Source organism: Pantherophis guttatus, chromosome 1 (assembly GCF_059756535.1).
Source record: "Pantherophis guttatus breed Tessera chromosome 1, ASM5975653v1, whole genome shotgun sequence".
Taxonomy (NCBI): Eukaryota; Metazoa; Chordata; class Lepidosauria; order Squamata; family Colubridae; genus Pantherophis; species Pantherophis guttatus.
In genome coordinates this window covers 286,335,877-286,362,213 of record NC_142063.1, presented here as the reverse complement: position 1 = coordinate 286,362,213, position 26,337 = coordinate 286,335,877, and the positions used below count along the sequence as shown (strand labels likewise).

Sequence of the window (26,337 nt, the reverse complement as noted above, 5' to 3'; positions counted from 1 at the left end):
GTAAGCCTTCCTTGGTGGCTTCTGAAAAACTAAGTCAATAGGGGAAGCCAGATTTGCTTAACAATCATATGATTTATTTAACAACTGCAGTAATTCGTTTAACAACTGTGGCAAAAATAGGTCATAAAATGAGGCAAACTCACTTGACCCTTATCTTGTTTAACTATGGAAACTGTGGTTATAAACTGAGGACTTCCTGTAATTACATGGAAGGATTTGTTCCAGTTGTGTTGATGAAACTCACAGTTTCATTCATCATTTTGTTTTTTATCTACCCCACCAACCTTCTGTACTTGTTGTTCCCAAGACTGGATGGTGTCTGTTTGGTACACTGGTAGCAGAATTCCTACAGGGAAAGTAGAAGGCAACATTGACTCATTAGTGGCATAAAATAAAGTAAAAATATAAAATAAAAGGAAGCTCAATATAAAAAACAAAGGTTCTTGTCCACTAAGGACTATAATAGCAGGCAGATTTTTCTTTTTTAAAGGAAAATAAAACAGGGGAAAATCTACATGTTCCCATTACAATTATATATAATAATATTTGAAGTAATTACATTTTCTCCCAGCTTGATTCCTTATATAAACATATACTGGGCAGCTAGACTGGGAAATGGAAAACATTACCCCAGGGAAAATCTGGGTAAGACCTCCATTAGGCCACAAGATTGACAAAAACAATCTCAGGTCATACACTTTCTCAGCCTTACCAAAGTGAATTGCTATGCAAAGTAGTGTAAGAAACTACAATGTATTATACTGTCCAGGGCACTCTGTAAAGACAGTAAATAAATGTAGTTTTCCATGTACTGTTATTCATTCTCTCATGTGCGAGCATTTTACAAGAAAAGAGATACTTAAATAACTGAAGATTATAAGATAAAGCATTGTTTCTTTGGTGCCTTCAGATGTTCTGGGAGTAGCCGAGGAAAGCAGTACTGATGTATTTCTTCATTTGTACTTTCCTCAATAATGATAGAAAAGAAATACCTTAAAAATTCCAATTTTTAGTAGCACACCATTAATGTTAAGAATTCTCTGAAGGTTGTTTCCAAGGAAAAGGGATCCTGCTGCTGAGTTAAATCTAACATTCTTTACACTGAGGCGCAGTTTTATTATATTTGGAGAAGGCCCAGAATTCAATACCCATCATTTGATTTCTTGCAGAGTTGGGAAAGATTTAGAGTTTATATAATCTTTTAATACTGCCTGTCAAAATACACGCCATAGTCTTGGAGGTAGCAAGTCTGGCAGGATTGTATGTGCATGGAAGTAAGTTGTATTTAAAAGGATAAAGGATTATTACTGACAGTTAGATCAAATCAATTTCTGTTAACAGTGCAAGTTCTGTCAATATTTCTACATTCAGTATTCAATAAGTAAACATTACTCTGTTTCCCCTGAAGAAGTAATTTACTTTTTTCTAATTTTCATCTATTATTTAACTTTTATTTACTGCCAAAAGTTCTTGATCGGAATTCTAGGAACTTTTTTTTTTTTAATTTGATTTATATGCCGCCCTTCTCCGGAGACTCAGGGCGGCTTACAATGCGTTAAGCAATAGCCTTCATACTTTTGTATATTTATACAAAGTCAGCTTATTGCCCCCACAAACTGGGTCCTCATTTAACCTACCTTAGAAAGGATGGAAGGCTGACTCAACCTTGAGCCTGGTAAGAATCGAACCTGCAGAAATTGCAGGCAGCTGTGTTAATAACAGGGTGCATTAAACCACTGTACTACCAAGGCTCTTTAACTGTAGCTTTAACATATTTTGAAGCTGTCAAGTTGAACAAAGTAGGGATTTTCATGTCACATTTTAATGTCACAGAACCCGTTTCTTAAAAAAACGATTTCCCAGAATCTCTGGTCAAGACGCCATATATGGGTACATTGATTAAAATTATGAATAAAAAGTCTCCAATCCAGGTTTTTTCTAACTAATCCTTTAATCCTAGGTTTCTGCAAGAATTTAATGGGGTTCTATGAGAGACCAATGGCAGGAAAAAAAAATATTACTTGAATGCAGCCAATTTTCTATCACTATATCCACAAGTCTTAAAGCTGCCAAGTTTGAAGACCTCTGCTTTACAGTATTGGATTCACACACACCCCAAATATTACTTTGTACCTGTATGAACTTTGCAGCCTTTCAAGTCTGCTTTTGAGCACGAATCACGTGATTTTGCACTGTTCCATAGTGATTAAAGGTATTATTAGGATATTAATGTTAGTGTCCCAGCCTTAGCTTAGATTGCAGGATGCTCTGGATCCACATCTGTATTACAACTAGCAGTAGCTCACCAGATTTCCCTTTCCCTAGCGCTACCTTCCAGATGCCAAGGGCTGAATGTGACACTTCTGGTATGCAGAGCACTGAGCTCTTTCCCTCTATTCCCCCTCCCACCATGCTTTTCCCTGGAGCTCATTCACACATTCTGCTATTGACACCCAAGGCAGAGAAATCAATAGGTGCCATGTGTGATCTGGACACACATACACACACACCCGCAAAAAAAAAAAAAAAAAAGTGGGAATTAGGCTTTTCTCGTCTACCACAAAACAGGTGATTTGCAGGTTTACAGCTATTACTCGGTAGTTTCCCCGCCCCAACCCCCATTAAATTATTAATTATGCGCTAGTTTCATTAAGCCACGTTGTTCAATGGCGGCTAAAATTCCGAGAACATGAGTGGGGGTGAGTGGGTGGGTGGGTGAGCAGGGAGGAGAATCGGAAGAGTTAGCTTGCAAACTCCCCTTCCACCGCGTCTGAATCGCCCCCGTTTCCCGGGCACACGGCAGACAACACGAAGCGCCTCTTTCCTTCCCGCCAATTTCAACTTGCCGCTGCTGAAAGCGGCTCCCCGCGGAAAAGAAGCCGGAACTATTTCAATATTTGAGGGGCTGCCCCAGAGAGGAGGAAGGGGTGGGTGGGTGTCAAGCTATTCTCCAAAGCGCCGGACAAGGAATAACGGGTGGAAACCCTGAAGGAGGAGAGAAGTCAACCTGGGAATAACCTGGATTTTTTCTGACAGGGAGAACAATCCACTCATGGGAAAAAAGCTTTGCCTTCGGAAAGTTGTGGGAGCTTCATCACTGGAAGCTTTAAAAAAAAAAAAAAAAACTGGACCGCCACCTGTCAGAAATCGTGTAGGGTCTCCTGCTTGGGACTGGGGGGGGGGGGTTGGACTAGATGACCTGCAAGGTCCCTTCCAACTCTGCTCTTCGGCAAACCAAAAGGCGGCCACGGCGATGTCTTCCAGCCCATTTTCGGGGCAAATTCTCGCCATTAGCAGCCGTCGCCGACGCGGAGAATTACGCCCCGTCTAAAGCGAGGGAGGAGATGGGAGGCGAACCTCGTGGTGCTGGGACCGCTATTCTCGAGGGGCGCGGAGCGAGCGAGCCAGCCAGCCAGCCCGGGAAGCCCATCGCCGCCCACTCCCCGGGCGAGAAGCCCAAGAAGCGACAGGTGCCTGGCCCCCTTCCACCGAGCCCGAAAGCGCCGCTCCTTTGCCATGAAAGGAAAGCATTTCTTTGGGGGGGGGGCGGGGGGCGATGGAACGACCCCGCCGCTCTGCGCCTGGAAGGTCTTTCCTCTTTTCCTCCCGAAAGCAGCTGCAATGGAGAGAGGCAAAGAGCGGGACCAACAGCGCGGAGATACCTACCAGCTGCTCCGATCCTAACGCGCTGCTCTTGCTCAGCGGCAGCCGCCGGCACCGCGTGTCTTTGCCATTCCAAAGGGGCGGGGTCACTCCAGGCGGCCCCGCCCCCAGAGAGACCTTCCCACTGCCCGCCCTCCCCGCCGGAGCATCGTGGTTGATGCGGCTGGACGCTCGTGCGTGGGTAGGTGGGGGGGGATCCCAGAGCCCCGCAATGAAGCCCAGAGAGGAACGGAGGAGACTGTTTGCAGGAGGAGGTTCTGCATCCGCTCAGGGCTCAGCTACTCCGGGGTTACGCCATTTTTTTTTTTAAGGGGCTCGGACCCAAACGAAAGGAGGGGTCTCTACCGCGGAAAACCGGTGTGTTTTGTATAGTCCTCGATTCACGACCACAATAGAGTCCAACATTTCTGTGGTTAAGTGAGAAGTTGTTCAGTGAGTCTTACCCCATTTTCTTGCCACAGTTGTTAAGTGAATCATTGCAGTTGATAAAAAGTTAGTAACCTGGTTGTTAAGTGAATCTGGCTTCCCCATTGACTTTGGCTTGTGAGAAGGTTGCAAAAAGGGATCACAGGACCGCCGGGGCACAGCAACGGTCGTAAATATGAATCAGTTGCCAAGCCTCTGAATTTTGATGACATGATCATAGGGATGCTGCAAAGGCCATAACTGAAAAATGGTCGTAAGTCACTTTTTCCAGTGCCGTTGTAACTTTGAACGGTCACTAAATGAACTGTTGTAATTCGAGGACTACCTGTAATCTTCTAAATTCGCAATTAAATAGAAAGTGTGAAAGATTTTTCAACAAAACGCCACAAATGAATATTCCTGCTTGAATTTCAGGCATTTATAGGACTACCTGTATGAGTCTCTTCTTTCAGGGAGCCTTCGTTTTTCATATTCTCACGCTGCAGTTATGAGCGCATCAGGCTGCGAGCCAAAAGCAGTTGGCCAGACTGCTATTGTGGATCAAACAATATGCCCTGGATGAATCTGGCTTCCCTCCTTGATTTGGCTTGTCCAAAGCTGGCCGGGAAGGTTACAAATGCTGATCGCATGACTCTGGGTCAGTACAACTGTCATAAATACATGCCAGTTGCCAAGCACCTGGATTTTGATCACATGACCATGGGGATGCTTCACCAGTTCTGTGAAAACCAGTCATAAGGCACTTTTTTCAGAGTCATTGTAACTTCAGTCACTAAAGGAATGCTTATAAGCCGAGGACTATTTGGCATACATGCACTCATATCAAATAACAGAAGAACCTCACCCGCATTACAAAACAAATACAACATGCTAATGTTCCTTATATGCATAGATATGCTTGTGTAATGCCTCAAATCAAAATTCAGTCTTGTATTTACACCCCACTGTTGATGTAGGTAAGTCACGGGATTTCTATTGGAACACCACAATGTATGACTCAGCATAATGACAGATTTTAGTAGATACCTTCATACAGTTGCAGGTATAGATAAGCAAGTCTAAAAAGTTAATTTCAAACTAATGTTCTAGAACATGATCACTTAAAAAGTGTAGTACTGTTAGTGGTTCATAAAAAATGGAAGCAGGTGGAACCTGATCTGTAAGCTTGACTATTGTTGATGCCGCCATGCTCAACCAACATGCTTAAGGCAAAATTTTAAAAAAATGTTTTACAACCCACTCTAAATCCCCAGGAAAACACAATACGGAGTTTGAGAACCTCTCACTGGTGTTATGTAATCCCAGGCCTGTATGACTAGTTTACGATTTAGCGAAGACTATAAATCAAGAACATTGGCTTGAGAAGGCCATGGTCTATATCAGGGGTTTTTCTTTTTCTTTTTGCAAATGAATTCTGAGAATTGAAGAGTTTCCATGAAAGATTAATGGCCAATAAAAACTTCACACAAATGCAGTTGATTTTTATTGCTAGAGTTCTTATTCTTGGACAGAAGTTTTGGGAGGCTTTTGGTGTTTTTTTTGTTTTTTTTAAGAACAGGATCTGAAGCCTGAAAAAGTTTGAAAACTGGTCTAGGTGACCAGGAACTCAGCCACTGAGAAGCCTAATGTAGGAGTGTGCCATATAAAAATGAGAAATGTAAAACTGCTCTAATATCCAGCTAAGAAGACCAAATCTGCAACTTAATTTTTGCCCCAGACATAAATTTATTTTCTTCGAAGTTAAGCCTATTCATTTGGGTGCATTGTAAGTCTTAATAGACATGCATTATCTGGACTATCTTTTCCATCATATACCACTCTTTTTATCTTTGTGATTGACACTGAATCTACTTTGACTACTCATTCTTCTTCCTGGCATGAATTTTACTCATGCTGGTAACTAGACCCACCCCTTGCCTCTGTCCCTAATGCTTTCCCTTCTCCTCAAAGTTCTGCACATTTGGCTACCCTTCAGGCCACTGAGGAATGGCTTCCTTTCCCTCAGGAGCCTAGACAGCAAAATGGGTCACCGTGATTTCCTACTTAACATAGGGATGGATCTGAATCTTAAACAGACTACAGTCTCTTTTCCCATATACAAAAGCCTCGCCTTTGTTTTTATCTTGGTAAACCACACACTCTGCATAGTGTGCTTGTTAAACAAGCAAGGGGAGATGCCAGGATGTATTTACTTTTTGAGATTTGCAGAGTATTAACAGTATCTTCACAGAGTCACTGAAAAACCAATTGCCTTCTATTTTTCTTTTCTCACTGAATCTCTGGCTCCAAACTACAACTTGTGAGAAGGCACCAAGCCCTAAGTTCGGAACCAGAATTCTTAGGGTTTAGCCCTGCAACTAATGAAGGGTTAATTGAATATGTGGAAAGTGTTATATCTTCACTACCATAAAGAAGTGGGATACAAAAGTTAACTTCCCTGAAAAGCAAGGCCCAGCCAGAAAGTGCTAAATTAACACATCCATTACCTTGACTTCTTGCCTGATTACTATAATTAGTTAATATGGGATGCGTAACTTCTCACAAACCCATACTACAAGTTTGTGATCCTAACATTATCTGACAAATCCACAACAGTAGGACTAGATATCAGGAGAAATGAAACTATAACTTCATTCTATGTTCCTCATGAGTATTCCATATGAAGAGGAATACAGGGAAAAAATGCTAAACAGAACCAGGAGTATAGTTAATTTTAGATTCTTTATCCTGGAGGCCATGGATTTCTATTCCAACATCTTATCCTGATGGCATCTCTTAATAGTGTTTCGACTGAATCTCCTAGATGATCCATACAAGAGTTATTTTTTAAGCAGAAACTATGCTATGGATCAAAGAAATGTCAGACGAAATTGTTCCAAGTCACAGAACAAATAGCTTCTGAACAACACAAATGTTAAGGATTATCTAACTTAACACAATGAATGTAGTTACTAATACAATACTAGCAAATATGTTAAGGAACTACGTAGTCCTCCTTCCTTATTACCTATGGAATGGCCCTTTAGCCATTTCAGGTTACATCAATCAGCCATGGGCGTACTCATATTTGTCTAAGCATTTGCCAAAAAAGATTACATTTGCTATGTTGTTTGATACATATATAGTGTTAACATTTTGAGGATTAATGTTATTGTCTCATTTCTAAAATCCACAGACTTCCAATTAAAGAAAATAATGCATTAACGGTCAAATCCTTGACATTCATTCATTACTGCCAAATTAATCAGTGATAATAGTAGCTCTCCATACCTTATAAAATGATATTTAAACATATTGTAAATGGCATTTTAAAAATGGGGAGGGCTGTTTCACAAGGGGTGGCAAAGTAATATTGTTGCAATATATTTGTTGGTATTCTCACCTGGGGGGGATAATGCATTAAAATAGTGCATTATACATGTATTTGTATCTTTTTTAATGCACTTTTAATTTTTGTTTGTCTGTTCCTGTATAATTTTTTCCTTGGAGTTTTGTATTTTAACTTTTTTTTTGGAATAAAATAAAAATTATTTGAGAAAAAATGATATATGTACTATGGATCCCTCCCTCTTCTAAAACATTTAATTCATACTAATAATTAAAAAAAGAGTATTGAGCAATGTGACCAACTCAACACAGTGTTGTGGGAAAACCTGGTACAAGAATCTGGGACTAAGGGTAGTCCTCGACTTATGACCAGTCACTTAGTGACAGTTCAAAGTTACAATGGACCCACAAAACCTACTTACAACACATCTGTGAAGTTATGATGGCTGCAAAAACAGACTCCTGCAGTCACATGACTGTGAGTTGGGCACTTGGCAACTGGCTCACCTTTATGGCCATTTGCAACATCCCGTGGTCACAACTGAAATTTGTGATGATCATGGCATTTGCTTAACAACTATCCCAACTCTCCAATTTTGGAAAATTGGGTCCTGTCGTGTGACGCCTCAAATTACAACCGCAGTAACTTATGACTGTAATTCCAGGCTCAATTACAGTTGTACATTGAAGAGTACCTTTAAAGAGCTTCCTTGAGAAACAGCAGTGAAGGTCTTCCTGGAAATAAAAAGAAAATCCAAAGCGTAAGCCAATCATTGAACAGGTATTTCTGCTAATTCTGTCCTCCATCACTGTATCTTTTAATGTGACAATTTCATGACTCCTCCAGATATCTTGATGAAGGAAGGAAGAGGGTGTAGAGAGTACAGATGATGGTGTGAAAGATAGAAGATCCACTACCAAGGCAATGAATAAATGTAGTTTAGGTCCATACAAAGAAAAAAAGAAAAACCACCTTTTAGGGAATTAGGGAGGCACCACCTAAGAGAGGTGCCTCCCTAATTCACATGAAGATAAAAGAGGAAAGAGGAGAAGCACATTCAGACTTGCAAGATTCTCTTACTATAGCCATTTTAATTAGTTTTAGGCTACATAGTGTTGGTTTCTTGATCTGGTTTATATTGTAGGGCTGAGAGAGTGAGAATCCAATGATGGTAGCGCAGCCTTTCAGAAACTCGGTTGCTCCTAAAAAAAAATAGTTTTTAGCAAGGAATCCAGATTGGGGACAGTCCCCTCCAATTCCTCATGCCTTGAAGCTAAAAATCTCTTACTCATGAAAGTATTGATGCTTCTTGACATAGGACCAATGACTAGAATGAGATGGTACGCAAGACTTATTTCTTGACTATTTGGGAACACTGTGGAAAATGACTATGAAAACCTGATATCTAGAATTCTGTGTTATGAATCAAATAACCTTCACTTGTGTCTTGATTATGCTCCATACCTAGTCACTACTAATTCATTAAAACCTTGGACTTAGTCCTGGGCTATTGTTTTGCTACTAGCCTACTGTCTAGGTATCTCATTGATTCTGCCTTGCTAGATTACATTACTTCTTGCATACCTTACTTAGTACGATGATGATAAAACCATCACTTAACATTGGATTTGGCAGGAGGTAGGATTAAGATATCGAATTTTTATATACTGCCTTATTGCTGCTTTGGTGAAACCTAGCCAGAAAACGAGGCTTGGGTCTATATATAAAGCAATTCTAGCGCTTTTATTTTAAGAAGTCTCTTCTGAGCCAAGACATTCGGAGAAGAAAAAGACTATTAATAAAAGTCTAAATAAGCCATTCCATCAACATCCTCTGGATGACTTGTTGTTCTGTAAAGAGTTCCAGCAGTGTCAATATAAAAATATCAGGGACCATCTGGTGCTTTATTGAGCCATCTGTAGGAACTCTCTGTTGGGTATGTTTTGCAATCCTTCCACAGTGATTAAGCCAAGATCAAACCACACTTCTCAGAGGATCAAAATAATTCACTTTACCCAAAGGTACAAGTTTATTCAGCTGTAAATCATGTTTAATACAACTTGTTAATTTGAAAAGGTGCCACTTGACTCCTCCTGGTAACACTTAACTATGTCTCTTCTCCCAAAGTCAAGAAGCTGGTTGTAACCCTCCTATGTCACAGGATGGTAATTTCTAGAAAAGGGCCTCTGAAAATGAAGTGTGCAGGTGGCTTTGTGTGGGAATAAGCAGCTCTTCAGATAATAAAGAGGAAGCTAAAGATGAAAAGTTATCCTTGCTTGAGAGAATGAAGGAAAACAGGAGAACAAAGGCTGAGGTGCGTGATGCCAACGTAACCTGTTCCAGAGGAATAAAAAAACATTCCAGATGTGGAATGGCAGGTTTTTTCTGCTTGTGGGCCTCAGGAGTTAAGCTTGGTGGCACAGTGATAAGAAGAAAGAACCCCAATTTCTTCCTACAACTTTATATCTAAAGAATCTTTTAGTAGTACCAGCACAAATTTACATTAAGGAACAATCTGGGGAAGGAAAACTACAAAAGGGAAGGATCAGAAAGCTGAAGAGAAAGACTGACTTCTCCCAAATTTCAAAGTCCTTGATCTTGGGAGGTGTCTTGCCTTTTCTTTTTCCTAAAACATGTAAACTGGAGTCCTGAGGATGTAGCAAAGTACATTTCCCAGCAAATCCTCCCTCCCCATGTTCTTCAGTGCAGAGGTGAGTGTAATATGTAAAAAAAAAAGATAAAAGCTTTACTGTGAAGTTTCAGGGCAGTGTCTAACCTTAATGGGGCATTTAATAGTTTGTGTCATGTAAATGTTTGCTAATGTGTTGATGGTGTCAAGCTTTTCAATCCACAGAGACCTTAGCTGGCTAATCAGTGAGTTCATCTTAATGACATTAGGAAGTAGGCAAGTAGGATTTGTTTGTTTTGCAGTAGTGAAACCAACTGTGGACAAACTGAGACCATTTCTGAGCTGAAACACAGCTTTCTTGTCTCATCTGTCCTTGTAGATCTTTGCTTAATTGACTGTCCCAAATAAAATAAAATACCGTAAATATACTGGAAAATACATGTAAGTACCAACAAGATGAGTTCTTTGGTAAATATTTAAACACAACTCCACTTAGTTGCAGATTCACAGGAATCCACAAATCTCAAAACTGCTTAAGAGCAGAATCTCTCCATCAAAGACAGAAGAAACAGGAGGCAAATAACAGGAGGCTTTACCATAATGTGTTTGTTTGTAGCTATTGCAACATATAAATTCAGTTAAATATTACTGCTATTAGAGCAATCTAAAATGACACAATAGAGACTGTCAATAGCTGTTTGAAGTTTTGGAGAAAAGGTCTTTTCTAGCCTTAACCAAAGAGATTTGGGACCAAACAAAAGCAAAATGATCTATCACACAACTATACCTACATTTTAATCCATTTTAAGGCTCTAGAAAGAAATAAAGTTATGTTTGTCCTGGTTCAATCCATAGAGGTTTGTTTGTGTATGATTTGAGTGACAACAACTGTTAAGAGCCTGCTTTTTATCACCTGTTAGATTAGCTAAAATGTTTAAAATATGTCTAGCAAATGTTGGAAATGTAATAAAAAAACGGGCCCACTTTATCATATATGGTGGATGTGTATTAAAGCTAAAAAATGTTGAGTTAAAATACATAGATGGATAGAAAAGATAATAGGGAAACATGTAGATTTCAAACCTGAATTATTTTTATTAGGGATGATATCAGAAAAATTTGATAAGAAAAGTATGTATTTATTATTACATGTTTTAACAGCAGAGAGGATTATTTTTGCACAATATTAGAAAAATGAAGAAATACTGCAAGATGAAGAGATAATTCAGATATTAGATTGTGCAGAAATGGATAGACTTACATTGAAAATCAAACAGAAAAAAGACACAGATTATCATCAAACATGGAACTTATTTTGGGAAAAAGGGGTGGAGAGTAAAAAGGAATTTGTATTATTAAACAATTTAAATACCAGACAACACAATGTTTAAGTACTAAGAAATGTAATAAATAGAAAACTAATAAAATTTATTTTTTTAAAAAAGAGCCTGAATCATACATAAACTGGTTACAGGAATACTATAGTTAAAATTAAGAAGATCAATGACTGCCTGCTTCTCCAGAGTCTAATCTTCCATATTCTAAAACACAAGAGATAACTACCAAAGAAGTGCTGAATTAGATGGCTGGCCAGATACCAATAAGAGTAGTCTCTGTTTGCATAGAAGAGTATATTTGGGCTAAATTAAATTAAATGCAAGTTCCTAACGTGCTAATAAGAAAGTTAATAAAACTATGCAAGTTACTGAAGTAAGTACCAAAGCAACACACTCTCCTAAAATAAAAAACACCTACATTCCTGAACTACAGCTAATTAGGTCTGGGAGAATTAATGTTCAACCCCTGGAGAAATCAACCATTGTAACAAAGCAAGGCATAAAGAAATAATTAAACAGCAATTCCAAACATATTCACTTTTTGGTAACTATTTAATAATCTCAAGACTTGATTCGAGTCATGATAGGCGTAGGTCAATTCAATATATGTGTCATATCAAATCCAATGTAGAATCAGTGCTTGCAACCAACAGGCAAAATACTGGTACTTGATAATAATCATTTTGCTTCATTGAGTAAGCTTCCCTCAATGAGAACCATATTAATCATAGGGAGGAAGAGATCTAAATTAGAGACATATTTTTTTTCTTCCTGATTGCCCTAATAAGATCATTTATCCAAAAACTAATTCCAAATTAAATTTTATATTTTAGAGTTCAGTTCAATACCTCCACATTGGTGAAGATGTCATTAAAACATACTGCATTAATATAGGTTAATTGAAAACACAAGAGGTTGTTATTAAAAATGAATCCTGCTGTACAGAAATTTTGAGTTATTGTAGTTATATCTATAGCGGTTTTTAAGTTCCCAAGTAATTATTTGTTTTGTATTGCTGTGAGATGAACAGATGGACAATCCACAACCCAGTCACAAGATGGCGAGCAAACTTTGAAGATGCATGTATATAATGAAGAGTGCTTAAAAATAAAACGACACATTGGGGATAATGAGAATTTACTGATTAAATTTTGGGTGATGTATGATATCAATGCAATACAGTACATGGAATGACTGCCCTCTGCTGGAGAAACTTATATGGTTTGGAAGGCATCTCATTCTAACCTCCTGGATGATAAATGGTAGACCAGATGTAATCATCCAAGCCCGAACTAAGGCAGCTGCAGCAGCCCATAAGATTTCAAATACACCAGCATCCAAAGGGGTCATTATGCCCAATGACTCGTGATGGCACACAAATATATGCCCACCATTTGGCCATCTGCCACCAGTCTGAGGTAGTGATATTTTCCACCCAGCAACATGGCTATTTGGGGGAACTATTAATTGTCCCGGAATTAATACGTTGCCCTTCTGCCTCAATAAGCAGAAACAAACTTGTACTGTCTGTAGCTCTGGCTTCAACCCAGCGCTGGGGAAGATTCTCAGCTGTGCACATTCCACACAATTGCACTGCATGATTCTCTACCTGAGCTGTGTGCGAGTACAGAACAGACATAAATAACTAACCCAAATTGGATTTTACAACAGCTCCTTGCTGGTGATATTGTTATTAGGAAACCAAATAACAATAAGGACCCAAAATTCTAAATACCAAGACTTGAACAGTTTTGGTTTCCCTAATCTCTTAATTTAGGACAAGTAAACAGCCAGCCTGAGCACCAGGAAGTGGCTTATTTTGCTATTTTCTTAGGAGGGTAAAGGGGCACTCAGGTTGAGCTACCAGCTTCCTTTTCCAAATCTGTACTCATTGTGTACAGTTCAGGGGTGGGTTCTACTTACCTTTACTACCAGTTTGCAATGGGAGCGCGCGCTTCTGAGCATGCGTAGAAGCTTCTGCGCATGTACAGATTGTCAATTATGACGTCTGGGCGGGTGAGCGGAGCCTCCCACCACTTTTACTACCGGTTTGCAAGAACTGGACAGAACCGGGAGCAACCCACCAGTGGTATAGTTGCTTGACTCTAAGCCACAGTTTTTAATAAGAGCTTTTAAGTGTGGAAAACTACCAGGTTGACTCATTAGGCAGAATGAGGCAGCTGCCAATGCTGGGAATGCCATAAACTGGAGAGAGACAGCCAGGGGTTAAAAACAGAGCTGCAAGGGCCCTTTATCGGTGGTTTTCTGAGGTGCGACCTCCTCTCAGGAAGGGTGTGTGTGTAATAGGCTTCCATTGATTTTTCTATTTATTTTGTATCAAATTAATGCAGGAAAATAAGAAAAGTTTAGGTTGAAACACCACTGTTAAAAACAACAACTGCTCAGCACCTGATTTAGTCTTTTTCCTGTACTACAACTCAATGGCTATGTTTGCTCAAAACACTCGGTCTGATTCCTGAATTCACCATTGTGTGGGATGCATGCAAGACGTTGCCCTACTAAGCATATGCGTTTGATGTACAACACAAAAGAACTTAACCCAAATAAAAACTAACCAAACTTCCCATGCTGTGCAAATGCAGCTGCAAAATGTTTGACTGACATTGTTGAGCACTGAGGAAACAACAACCAATGTTTTTTCACACACATTCTCCTTTCTCACCACTTTCCCCTTATTTCCTCATTAACCTATACTCTGAGTTTTCCTTTTGCTTAATGACTCTACTTACTGCCCTACATCATTGGCAAATAGTTATTGAATAACAGCCTCTTTGCCACTGAAATTATCTCCAAATAGGATGCAGAATACCCAAGTGGATTCAACACCTGTTGCATCATAACAGCTCGTTGTATAAGAGCACTAGGAGCCAAAAATTCAGCACTCTGACACACACTATAAAGAATGTTTGTGCTTTACCATTATGCTGACCAAGATCATGTTCCAACTGGTTGTCATTAAAATAATCCAGAAGCCAATCTGATATTATAATACTTTCATGACACGTGCATTGATATTCATATAAAATTAGAACAGGATTGCATAAAACTAGTAATCAAATATATGCTGTTTGAATATCCATTTTTATGGCTCTTTCCCATGATGTTATAGAAAAATAACATCTGCTAAAAGGGGATGGGTTTCTAATATGGAGTCAGCAGTAGTTTTTCCAACTTTTAATAGTCAAGCAAACATACTGCACGACTAATGAAAGACCTTTATGCTGTTTATTTATTTATTTATTTTTCATATTTGTATACCGCCCTACTCCCGAAGGACTCAGGGCGGTGAACAGCCATAATAAATACAAATACATATAGAAGTTAAAAACTATTAAGAAACAGATTAATGTTGTCATTATCTCACTGAATTCACTGATACTATGCAAGATAGTTCATCCTATGGAGAGAAAAGCGAGAAACAAAGACAGAAAATATATTTTTCAATTCAGCGCGCACTCCCGTTGTGAACCAGTAGTAAAGGTAAGTAGATCCCACCCCTGTTCTAAATGTTAATTTATCATTCAATCTAGTAAGTATAAATAAATACCCTGGATATTGTTTAGGTTGTCTTAACTCACATTAGGCTTTTGAACATCTCTGTTCTGACAATATTATGCACATATCTGCTCCTATACAAGAGTCAAGCCCCATAGCAGCTGGGGACTTTACATGTCTTTAATCTCTACATTATGGAATTTAGACTATTTGTGCCAGACAGTAAATCTCCCTTTGTCTGGAATAGCAGTTTTGAATGCAAAGGGGGAAAAATGCATCTTAAGCCTGTGTCAAATGCCCACCATGGCCATGCCCACCCTGAGCACGTCCACCCCCAACCACCCCCATCCTGGCCCTCCAAGGTCAAACACAATCCTGATGTGGCCCTCCATGAAATTGAGTTTGACACCCCTGGTCTAGATTCTAGATAGAAAAAAAACCAATGAAGCAATTTACATAAGCTATACTCTCCTTTATTCAGATACTGAAATGCACCATTTTAATAAACAGGCTAATTGGATATTCACAGAACTTCTATGATCATAATTTACAGTGTAACAGATAAATATTTAGCAGTTATTTCCAGCCTGATGCTTTTCAGATAATTTGGGAACTGCAATATCATATTTTGGGATTAGATTGGGAAAAACTGCTTTAAGGCATATCTTCAGTATATACTGTATATTCTTCAGTATATATATATTTTCTGTATTCCTAAATCCATCAAAATATTTGAGACAAATGCATATCTCCCATGTAGACAAAGCATATATTTATGGTTTAATATGCAAAATTATGGGGCCTGGTGGCTCAGCAGACTGATAGCATTGTGATTAACACCAGCTGTCTACAATTACTGTAAGTTCGAATCTCACCAGGCTCAAGGTTGACTCAGCCTTCCATCCTTTCTAAGGTAGGTGAAATGAGGACCCAGTTTGTGGGGGCAATAAGCTGACTTTGTATAAATATACAAAAGTATGAAGGCTATTGCTTAACGCATTGTAAGCCGCCCTGAGTCTCCGGAGAAGGGCGGCATATAAATCAAATTAAAAAAAAAAAACAACCAAAAATAGAAGCTAGTAATGATAAGCCACACAAAATGGCAACCTTCTCTAGCCTTTGTTGTTTTGTGAAATAAATGACTTGTTTCCTGTGGCTTGGTAAAATCAGGGCCAGTTTGTTCTGTTGCTGGGTCCTCTTTGTCAGTAAAAGCAACTATGAACCACAAGTACATGGCTTGGATTGTGGCATGACCACTTCCCATGTTAGTGCTGGAAGTCTCCACAGCCTGGCATAAGGAAAGATGCAAATTTCCTGCCTGGGTTATATAGTTCCTGTAAGTACAGAAATGCAAATGATTGGACTAGTAACTACTTGGCAGAAATTACCGTTGTCTGCTATATAACTTTACTTGGGAATCAACTGGAGTTGGGCCCATTTTCATCACATCCTCATCTGTGGCCTATGCTTGATTAGCTCTTTCAGGAACTAGTTGCAAACTGGTGCCCAATATAGCAACGATGGGGAAAAAAACACACTTCTTACCCAGAAATTCCATTTGATTTCACAATAGTCTATTAAAAGGCATTCTGATATAAAAGCTACTATCTTTACAATGACAGTATTTCCAAAAGGGGATCTGAAGAGTAAAATTTCACAGGTCAAGCTACCAAAAACAAAACCTTGAACTCAGCACAGGGCAGTTCAGTGATGCTGAATTGAAGTACTTTTCTTGACCTCATGTAGCCAAGCCAGAAGTTCAAAATATTGGGGTGGGAATGGGGCAGAAATCTTTTGTACTGCTGATGTCTCTAGAGTAAAATCTTATAGCATTCAGAGTGTGTTTACTGCTTAGATCTTAGAAATTAATTCAGAACAGCCAAAGTTCAGATGAATGAACTGGGCAGGTCTCTGATAGGGAAGGAATGATGATAGTGTGAGCAGCAGGGTTGACCAGACCCCTAACGAAAGACAGTCCACCTAATTATTAGAAGTCATCTGAAAACTCAGCCATGTTACCTTTCTGTTGACTGGCTTGCCAGATTAGTAAAGATCCTAGAATCCCTCTAACTACACCCCAATTCACTGCAGCAATGAAAAAAAAGCACATTCTTCAATTTCCCCTTGGTAGCAGGCTACATTGTGTTATCTTGTGTAGGAAAGTAAAGCCAACAAGCTCTTTCCTGGTGCCTCAGAGACTCTGCATTCTAAACAGGAGGTTTTGCAATCTGAATCTTAGCCCAAAGTTGAGCTCCAGAGATCTATTCCCCTGTTTCCCCAAAGATAAAAGTCTGTGATCACTATGTTACTGAAAGACTGAAAACATACACAGATAAAACTGGGGTCTCTGTTGAGGATTGTGGAAATAATGTTTAATCAGTGCACAGAACACCTTGGAAAAGTTGTTGAAGGAAAGTTTGTCTCTTCATCTTGGTTAGCAATCTTCATCTTGGATCATCATCATCATGATGATGACAGGACTTTCAGCATTCAGGATCTTTTATAGATCCTTAGAACAGTTTTATCAAAATATTCACTATTCACAATTCTAGTGATGGGGAATACAGGATTAGAATCTGGATAAAAGTCACCTACAGCATTCATGGAATGGTAGGAGCAAGATGAAATTCAGAAACCACGTTCCACAGCCCAGTCTGGACAGTTGCATCAATGATCTTTCCTCCTTGCATTGCTTAAGCTCAAGTCAAGACTGGAACATCACATGTATGTGCAAAATCATTGCCAATAATGACATCAAGAAGCAGCAAAATGCAAGATCCCATTCTGATAATAATCAGCTCAGATCCTATTTAGCCCTCTATTTCTTGATGAAATTTCTTTCTGGAAAAATAAATTTGCCTGCCTTAAATGACAGACCTTGAGAAAATTTATGGGCAACAGGTGGTTCAGCCTTCAGATTTACTGTTGCATAGTTTTACTGTCAGAGAGAATGTTCTTTGGATGTTGTATCTCAGGCATCTGGATAAATGATTTCTGACTTCTTCAATTAGTGTAATATCTTGTCACGATCATCATCCTGCCCATTGGTCATTATCTTCTATATCATTTGGGGCCAGCCCCATTCACCCTTACCATGGACAGGGTCTACTCTAAAGATAATAAGAGTACTGTTGATTCTTCAGGATTTGGCCGAATGACCCCTGGCTACAATTTCCTTGCTTTTATTTGACCAACTTCTACCAAAGCTAGTAGTGTGGTTTATAAAAGCAGCCAACAAAAGCCTGAGAGCATTGGGGAAAATAATTCAGATGTGGTTCTATAATACAATCATATTTGCATAGAAAATTCTGCCAATGAGTTTAAATAATCCGTTATTTAAAAAGGAGAGACGACCTTTGGCTAAAGCATGAGATAAAATTATGCTGACATTTGCTGCCAATTAAAAATAAAACATAATAAATACAACATCTGTAAATAGTTATTGAAGAGATATCATGAAATTCTTTTACTACTCTTATGTTTTATTTGTCCTCAAATCTATGTATTTTGGAATGAAGTCTGTTACACGTGAATATATCATGTACAATCCCAGGCATATTCTGCTTAATATATTTAATTGTCAGCATACATAAATACCTTTGGAGGAGAGTTAATTACAGTAAAACAAAAGTTGTAATCTTAATTGCACCTCCCTGAGATTAAATCCTTCTGAACTCAATGATACTCTACTTGTAAACAAGTCCGCACACAATTATGTTCTAATGGGTCCTTTAAAAAATGCTGTGTGGTCTTTTCCAGAGGGCTGGAGGACAAATTGCAAAAACATGCCTTACCTTTTTTTTTTTAACCTGATATTTGAGGACAATAAGATGGTGAGACTTACCATCTACTGTACTAGGATGTTACAATGACCAATTATCTAAAGCTAATGGCAAAAAGAACCCCCCATGTCTTTGGATTCCAATTTCGCACCTCAGCCAGTATGGTCAATGATTAGGAATCATAGGAAATATAGCCCTACAACATCAACGGTCTTTATTATTATTATTATTATCTCTTTTATTCATTAAACATGAAACTCAGTCAACTGAACATTTAAAAATGTGTCACAAATACCATTGACTGGTGCTAATGGCTGATACGGGTTGCTGCCAGCGTCCTAGATATCAACCAAGTATCTTCTTAAAATATATGATCTTCCGAGTAGCGCAGTTTTTTGCAGTTCCGCTGGTGTTATTGCAGGAAGCTGCAATTTCTTGATGAGTTTTGTAAAATTCTTGGCACATGGTACCAAGTGCTCCGATGACAATGGGTATCACTGTTACATGTTTCATCCATATCAGTGTAGTTTCGATGGCCAGGTTGCAATATTTCGTGATTTTTTCCAGTTCTTTTTCTATGATTCTGGCGTCTCCTGGTACAGCGATATCAATAAATTGTACGATTTGGCCTTTGACAACCGTGATATCTGGTATGTTATGTTCCAAATGATGATCTGTCTGTATTCGAAAGTCCCACAAGATCTTCACCATCTCGTTTTCAATAACTTTTTCCACTTTGTGCTTCCTTGACTTTTCAGATACAGGTATGTCATATTTATTATTATTATTATCCCTTTTATTCATTAATTCATTTATTCCTGAGACAGCCGTCTCAGGAATTCTGGGAGTTGAAGTCCACAGGTTGTAAAAGAGCCACATTTGCCCACCCCTGTTCTAGTTCAACCCCCTGCCCAAGCAGGAAACCCTGTACCATTTCAGACAAATCGTTGTGCAACCTCTTCTTAAAAAGGAAAAGATAAAAAAAAGAAAGAGCCCTGGAACTACTGCTTTTGTTTGACGTATCAAACTGGTTTATTCAAAGGGTCAAATTCACTGGCAAGAGTTTTATACTCAACACTTATTTTTTTCTTTAAAAAGTGGGGAAGATAAAATCTGGGGAGAAAAAATTAACATAAATCTTTCTTTTCATTAAGTTATTCAAATATTTGATTCGAGTCATGGCATTTGATTTCGACTCTCAAGAAAGATTGGTTATGTGGCAGGATGAGTTATCCTATATGGATATCAGAAGATTCAACAAGCAGAACCAGACAGATCTGTTGAGCCGGTTGGCTGATGGAAAAGTCTCCACTTTTTGGAGAAAAAGACCAGAAGACAGCAAGGACACCTTGATGAAGGTGGTAGAATCCAAAAAGCCCAGAAAAGAGTTATTCTTCCACCCTCCCAAGATAGAAAACCCTCCAGCCCAGAAAGAAAATCTATACTTCAAATTGTCTGTATATGTATGGTTTAAGCTAAAGCCACTGTATATATTAAATAGCCTTGGTGGAGTAGCGGACTTAAAGCTATTAAGTAGCACTTAGCTGCCAGCTGCCTGCAATTACTGAGAGTTCAAATCTCACCAGGCTCAAGGTTGACTCAGCCTTCCATCCTTCCGAGGTAGGTAAAATGAGGACCCGGATTGTGGGGGCAATAAGATGACTTTGTATAAAAAAGAACACTGCTTGGGGGGGGGGCGAAAGCCCTAAGCAGGTATATACAAAAGTACGAAGGCTATTGCTTAACGCATTGTAAGCCGCCCTGAGTCTCCGGAGAAGGACAGCATATAAATCGAACCGATAGATAGATAGATAGATAGATAGATAGATAGATAGATAGATAGATAGAGATAGATAGATAGATAGATAGATAGATAGATAGATAGATAGATAGATAGCAATATAGATAAATGCCTCTGTGCATCTGGAAAATTCTTGTCCCTTTCTCACCCTGCAACAGGTAACTACAGTTTTGCACAGTGCCATTTAATTCATTGACCTTTGGAAACGAGGCAATGGAATGAGGACTGTTACTGTACAAGCAGGAAAGGAACCAGATTAGGTGAGAGATTCCATGAAACAACCAGCCTAGACAGAAATGACCAACAAGAAGTTTTGAGATTATCTCAGTTGGAGCAGGTGGTGGTGGATGCAATGATGTAGCTCTTCTTCTTGCCAATGCTATGAAATCAGAATTCTGCCTTTTGAAGCCTTAGAATCCTCCAAAAGTAATTATGACTGAACTGCATTTTTAATGTGACAGAGGTAATTACTAAACACATAACCGAAATAATCATATAACTTACACTTAATACACTAATTAAATGTAGAAATCAGTCACATGAGGTGAACTTTAGTTGTTACCTTGATTCCACCCACAATTTCTTGAGGACAGGCAGTCCTCAAGTTACGACTACAACTGAGCCCAAAATCTGTTTCTAAATAAGAGAGTTGCTAAGTGAACTTTTTCCCATTTTACAACCTTGCCACAATTGTTAAGTGAAACACTGCAGCTGTTAAGTTAGTAACATGGTTATTAAGTCAATCTGACTCCTTTGTTGACTTTGTCAGAAGGTGGCAAAAAGTGATTCACATGACCCCCCAGGACACTACAACTGTCATAAGTATGAGCCACCTGCCAAGCAGCCAAAATTTGATCACGTCACCATGGGGATGCTGCAATGGTCATAAGTGACAAAAATGGTCATAAGTCCCTTTTTTCAGTGTTGTTGTAACTTTGAACGTCACTAAATGAAATGTTGTAAACTGAGGACTACCTGTATACTCTTCAAAGTGTCACTGAAAGTCTCAGTGCAAACCTCAATCAGCCTTCAAAATTTGCTCACCTGGCCCTAACCACACCTGATCTGCCACTGATTTTTGCAATCTACATAACTGGCTCAAGACTCAACATGCATTAAAAAGAAGGTAATTATTGCTCTGGATGACCTTACATGCTTTGGATGTAATAGTTGCTCAATTACTAAATGTGCTATGCTGCTGTATTTACAGAAATCACCGGTTGTTTCAATTTTTGAACCAATATGCAGTATGATGCCTTGTTTCACTGGGATCTACAGGCAGCAGTGACAGCTGTTAAGCCTTCCAAAGGAAATAGATAGTTAACGGAACTAAGTTATGCTGACATCTGAGACTAAAGAGATACGGTAATTTCTTTAATTCATGGAAATAAAAGAGGATACTCTTCAGCAGGAACAAACACTAGAGCTCTGACACTAACTATGGGGAACAGATCATCTTAATATGCAGGCAAAGTAAGGATAGAGAAAGGAACTATGCTTAGACCAAGTGAATCTCAGGAAATCACATGAGGCTCATGAGGAATTAAATATAGTGGCTTATAGAATTAAATCATTTCCAATACTTGATGAACCCAGCAAGAATGGGAAATTCTTTTCTAGTATGCTGCCTTCCAGAGGTCTGGAGTTATAATTCTCAAAGGCCGAGCAGGGTTGGAATTTTGGGAGCTGAGGTTCTAACACATCTGCAGAAATTGACATAGAACATTTAAGCACACTATCTATTCTCTCTGTTTCTGCTTATAGCACATAATTCATGCACATCTGCTACTATACTCAAGAGTTAAATGTGGCATGGGTAGAGCCCACCATAATACCGGTATGCCAGAAATCAAATTATAGTATTACAATATTGCATTCCACCTTAACCCTTTAGCACAATATGAGAAGGTCATTCTGTCATAAAAACAAACATCTAGTAAGATTTGAGGACAGGATCAATCCGAGTGTGGTATACTTATGCTTGTAGTGCAGGGGTGGGTTCTATTTATCTTTACTACCTGTTTGCAATGGGGCCGCGTGCACACACTCGTTTTGCTTGCTCGCGCGCTCTTCTGCGCATGCGCAGAAGCGTTTTCATGACATCAGGGTCAGTGGGCGGAGCCTCCCGCCGGTTTTACTACCAGTTCTATAGAACCGGTGCGAACCACCACTGTTGTAGTGGCATGAATGGCTCAGCCACAACTTCAGAAGAAACAATACAAAAACTACTTTGCAGCATCCTTTGGAGATAGAAGGTGCTCCTGTTGCTCCAAGGAGAAACTGCTGCTCTCCCATATAGAGACAAGGGAGAAATGCAATGGGTTATGTTATAGCAGTGATGGCGAACCTTTTTTTCCTTGGGTGCTGAAAGTGTGCGTGCGATAGCATGTGTCCACACCCATAATATAATGTCCCCCCGCACCATACGCATGTGCATGTGACCCCCCCACTTCCCGCATATGCATGCACAACCCCCCCTGCGTTCCGTTTTGGGCCTAGCAGGCCTCCCTAATACCTCTGGAGGCTGGAAACTGCTCATTTCCCAACTTCCGGTGGGCCCGGAAGGCCCGTTTTTCACTCTCTCCAGACTCCAGAGGCTTTCTTGGAGCCTGGGGAGGGCGAAAACTGCCTTCCCCCCACCACCACTCCGGAGGCCAAAAATGCCCTCCCAGAGCTTCCACACGAGCCCTGTACTTACCTGGCATCCAAAACGGGCTGTGTGGAGACTCCTGGGAGGAAAGGAGCGGCATGGGCGGGACAGTCAAAAATCAGCTGGCCAGTGCATGCATGCGCGCTGGAGCTGAGCTAGGGCAACAGGTCATGTGCCCGCAGATATGGCTCCACGTGCCACATGTGGCTTGCGTGCCATAGGTTCGCCATCAACGTGGTATAAGGCTGCTAAAAATCAAATATCATTAGAGCCTCACATTGGGGGAAAAAACCCAGAAGAATCTAACAACAGAAGTTAGAAGAAAGAGAACAAGAATGAAAATATAAATTCCATCCATAAACCCAATTGTTCCCCCTGGACATTCTTGTTCAACTAAGAGCTCTCGAATTATTTTGTTAGAAGAAGAAGAGCTCATAGAGAGTTTATTGCTAGGAATTTTGGCCAACAGGCAGAAAATATACACCCCATTATGGTCAGAAGTTTACAATCTCATAGAGTATGACAGCCACAGCTGATGTTTTAGGATGCTTTATCCTCACAAAGTGGCATCACACCTTCAGAAATGAATAACCAGGTGTCGATAATACCGGTAGTCCTCAATTTAAAACCACAACTGGGCCCAAAATTTCCACTGCTAAGTGAAACAGCTGTTAAGTAAGTTTTGCCCCATTTTACAACCTTTCTTGCCACAATTGTTAAATGAGTAACTGCTTTGTCACACGGTTGTTAAGTGATTCTGGCTTCTCCATTGACTTTGTCAGAAGGTCACAGAAGGTGATCATATTACCCTGGGACACTGCAACCATCATAAATATGAGTCAAACATGAATTTTGATCATATGACCATGGGGATGCTGCAATGGTCATAAACCACTTTTTTCAGTGCATTGTAATTTCAAATGATCACTAAACAAATGGTTGTTTACAAGGACTACTTGTAAACAAAAATGGCGTTCTTAAATGAATGGCTTGCTGTAGTAATTTAATTTAATTTAATTTAATTTCCAATTTATATACCGCCCTTCTCCCTGAGGACTCAGGGCGGTGTACAGCCAAGGTAAGAACATAGAATACAAATATTAAAAACAGTTAAAAATATATATAAATTTGGCCCGAAAGTTAAAAAGTCACAAACTGATTAAAAGAATTTAAAAATTTCTTCTTAAGCCAGCCCGGCTTGCTGGAAAAGATGGGTTTTAAGGGCACGACGGAAGGCATTGAGGTCATGGATTCTCCTTATCTCAGGGGGCAACTGATTCCAGAGGGTAGGAGCCCCCACAGAGAAGGCCCTCCCCCTGGGGGTCACCAGCCCACATTGTTTGGCTGATGGCACCCTGAGGAGGCCCTCTCTGTGGGAGCGCATGGATCGATGGGAGGTCGTCGGTAGCGGCAGGCGGTCTCGCAGATAGCTAGGCCTTATGCCATGGAGCACTTTAAAGGTGACAACCAACACCTTGAAGCGCACCCGGAAGACCACCGGGAGCCAGTGCAGCTCGCGCAGGAGCGGTGTTACATGGGAGCGCCATGTTGCTCCCATCACTACCCGCGCTGCTGCATTCTGGACCAGTTGGAGCCTCCGGGTGCTCTTCAAGGGGAGTCCCATGTAGAGAGCATTGCAGTAGTCAAGGCGAGAGGTGACGAGGGCATGAGTGATTGTGCACAAGGAATCCCGATCGAGAAAGGGCCGCAACTGGCGAATCAGGTGAACATGATAAAAGGTCCCCCTAGTAACAGCCGTCAGATGTTCCTCCAAAGACAGCTGCCTATCCAGGAGGACTCCCAGATTGCGAGCCCTTTCAGTGGGGGCCAAAGACTCGCCCCCAATAGTCAGTGATGGAGTCAACTGACTGTATCGGGATGCTGGGAGCCACAGCCACTCAGTAATCTGGGAACAGTTTATTTTTTCAAATAAAGTTGCAAAAGAGCTATTGAGGAATGCATGTAGAGGGGGGCTATTTACATCAGTATTCTATTATGACAATCACATCAGCACTTCAACTGCAAGTAATAGTAAGGATATATTGGGAAGTAAAGAATAACACTCTTGCATGCATCAGTCACTCATCTAGACTTTGTTCCAAAGGTTTTCCTCCCTGTAACTTGCTTTCCTCCGCAGAATCATAAAGTTGAATGGGACCATTTGAGCCGGGGAGTCCCCACTTGCTGCAGAAATCCAATTACAGCATGTCCAATAGATGGTTTTCTGGTGTCCATTGGAATATATCTGGTAAAGGGGAAAGTACCCTAAAAGTAAGGACTATGTTAGTTTCTTATTAAATCAACATTTGTCTTTCTGTAATAAGAAACCATAATTTAGTGTCCTGGCTCTGGAATAGTGGAAAATAGATCCTGACCTTCTCAGAGACATTCTTCCAGATAAAGAATGGAATGGACTAGAAGAGAAGAGTTGGAAGGGACCTTGGAGATCTTCTAGTCCAGGGGTGTCAAACTCACATCGTCAGGGGGGTGTCTTGTGACGTATCAGGACCTTTTCCCCCTTCGCTAAAACTGGTGTGAGCGTGGCCAGCGCGTGACGCATCCGGCCCATGGGCTGGGAGTTTGATATCCCTGTTCTAGTCCAACGCCTTGTTCATTTGAAGAGGGCGATCACATATCTCCTTAATCTTCTCAAGGCTGACCATTCCCAATTCCCTTTTTCTCCCTTCAGAGGAATTACTCTTCTTTGACTCTGTTATGCTTGGTCTGAATCCTTCTTAAAATGTAGTCCTACCTATGAACTCAATACCAAAGGTGGAATTATTATATATATGTATATATACACATATATATGTAACCTTGTTGCTGGTATCCTTAAGATTTATATTGACTATTTCCTAATATGATTTGATTGCTTATTTGTTCCCTATGACTATTGTTAAATGTTGTACCTTATGATTCTTGATGAATGTATCTTTTCTTTTATGTACACCGAGAGCGTATGACCCAAAACAAATTTCTTGTGTGTCCAATCACACTTGGCCAATAAAGAATTCTATTCTATTGTATTGTATTGTATTGTATTGTATTCTATTCTACTCTACTCTACTCTACTCTACTCTACTCTGTTTTGGAAACTATATTTATTAATACAGATTGCTGTACATCTTTTGTATTTTTGTCAGCCACATCATATGGCTGATGCATATTCAATTTGCAATCAGCTATTATTGCAAGTTGTTTCACA

The 26,337-nt window shown here is 39.8% G+C and overlaps 1 protein-coding gene across 7 annotated transcripts in view; it reads right to left on the bottom strand.

Annotated features, from left to right (window-relative positions):
* The window catches only part of SLC29A1 (solute carrier family 29 member 1 (Augustine blood group)), an 85,002-nt gene that overhangs the window by 55,013 nt on the left and 3,652 nt on the right, over positions 1–26,337 (bottom strand). The window contains exons 2-3 of one of the 7 annotated variants that reach the window (XM_087883085.1): positions 8,112–8,151; positions 285–346 (exon numbers count right to left, since the gene is read on the bottom strand). The exons of 1 other annotated variant lie outside the window; for it this stretch is intronic. The gene's annotated coding sequence lies outside the window, so the exon portion shown is untranslated. Of the gene's footprint in view, positions 1–284; positions 347–3,666; positions 3,798–8,111; positions 8,152–26,337 lie in introns of those variants that run through there. 5 more of the 7 variants (XM_034428056.3, XM_087883089.1, XM_034428057.3 and 2 more) reach the window with 5 other exon arrangements.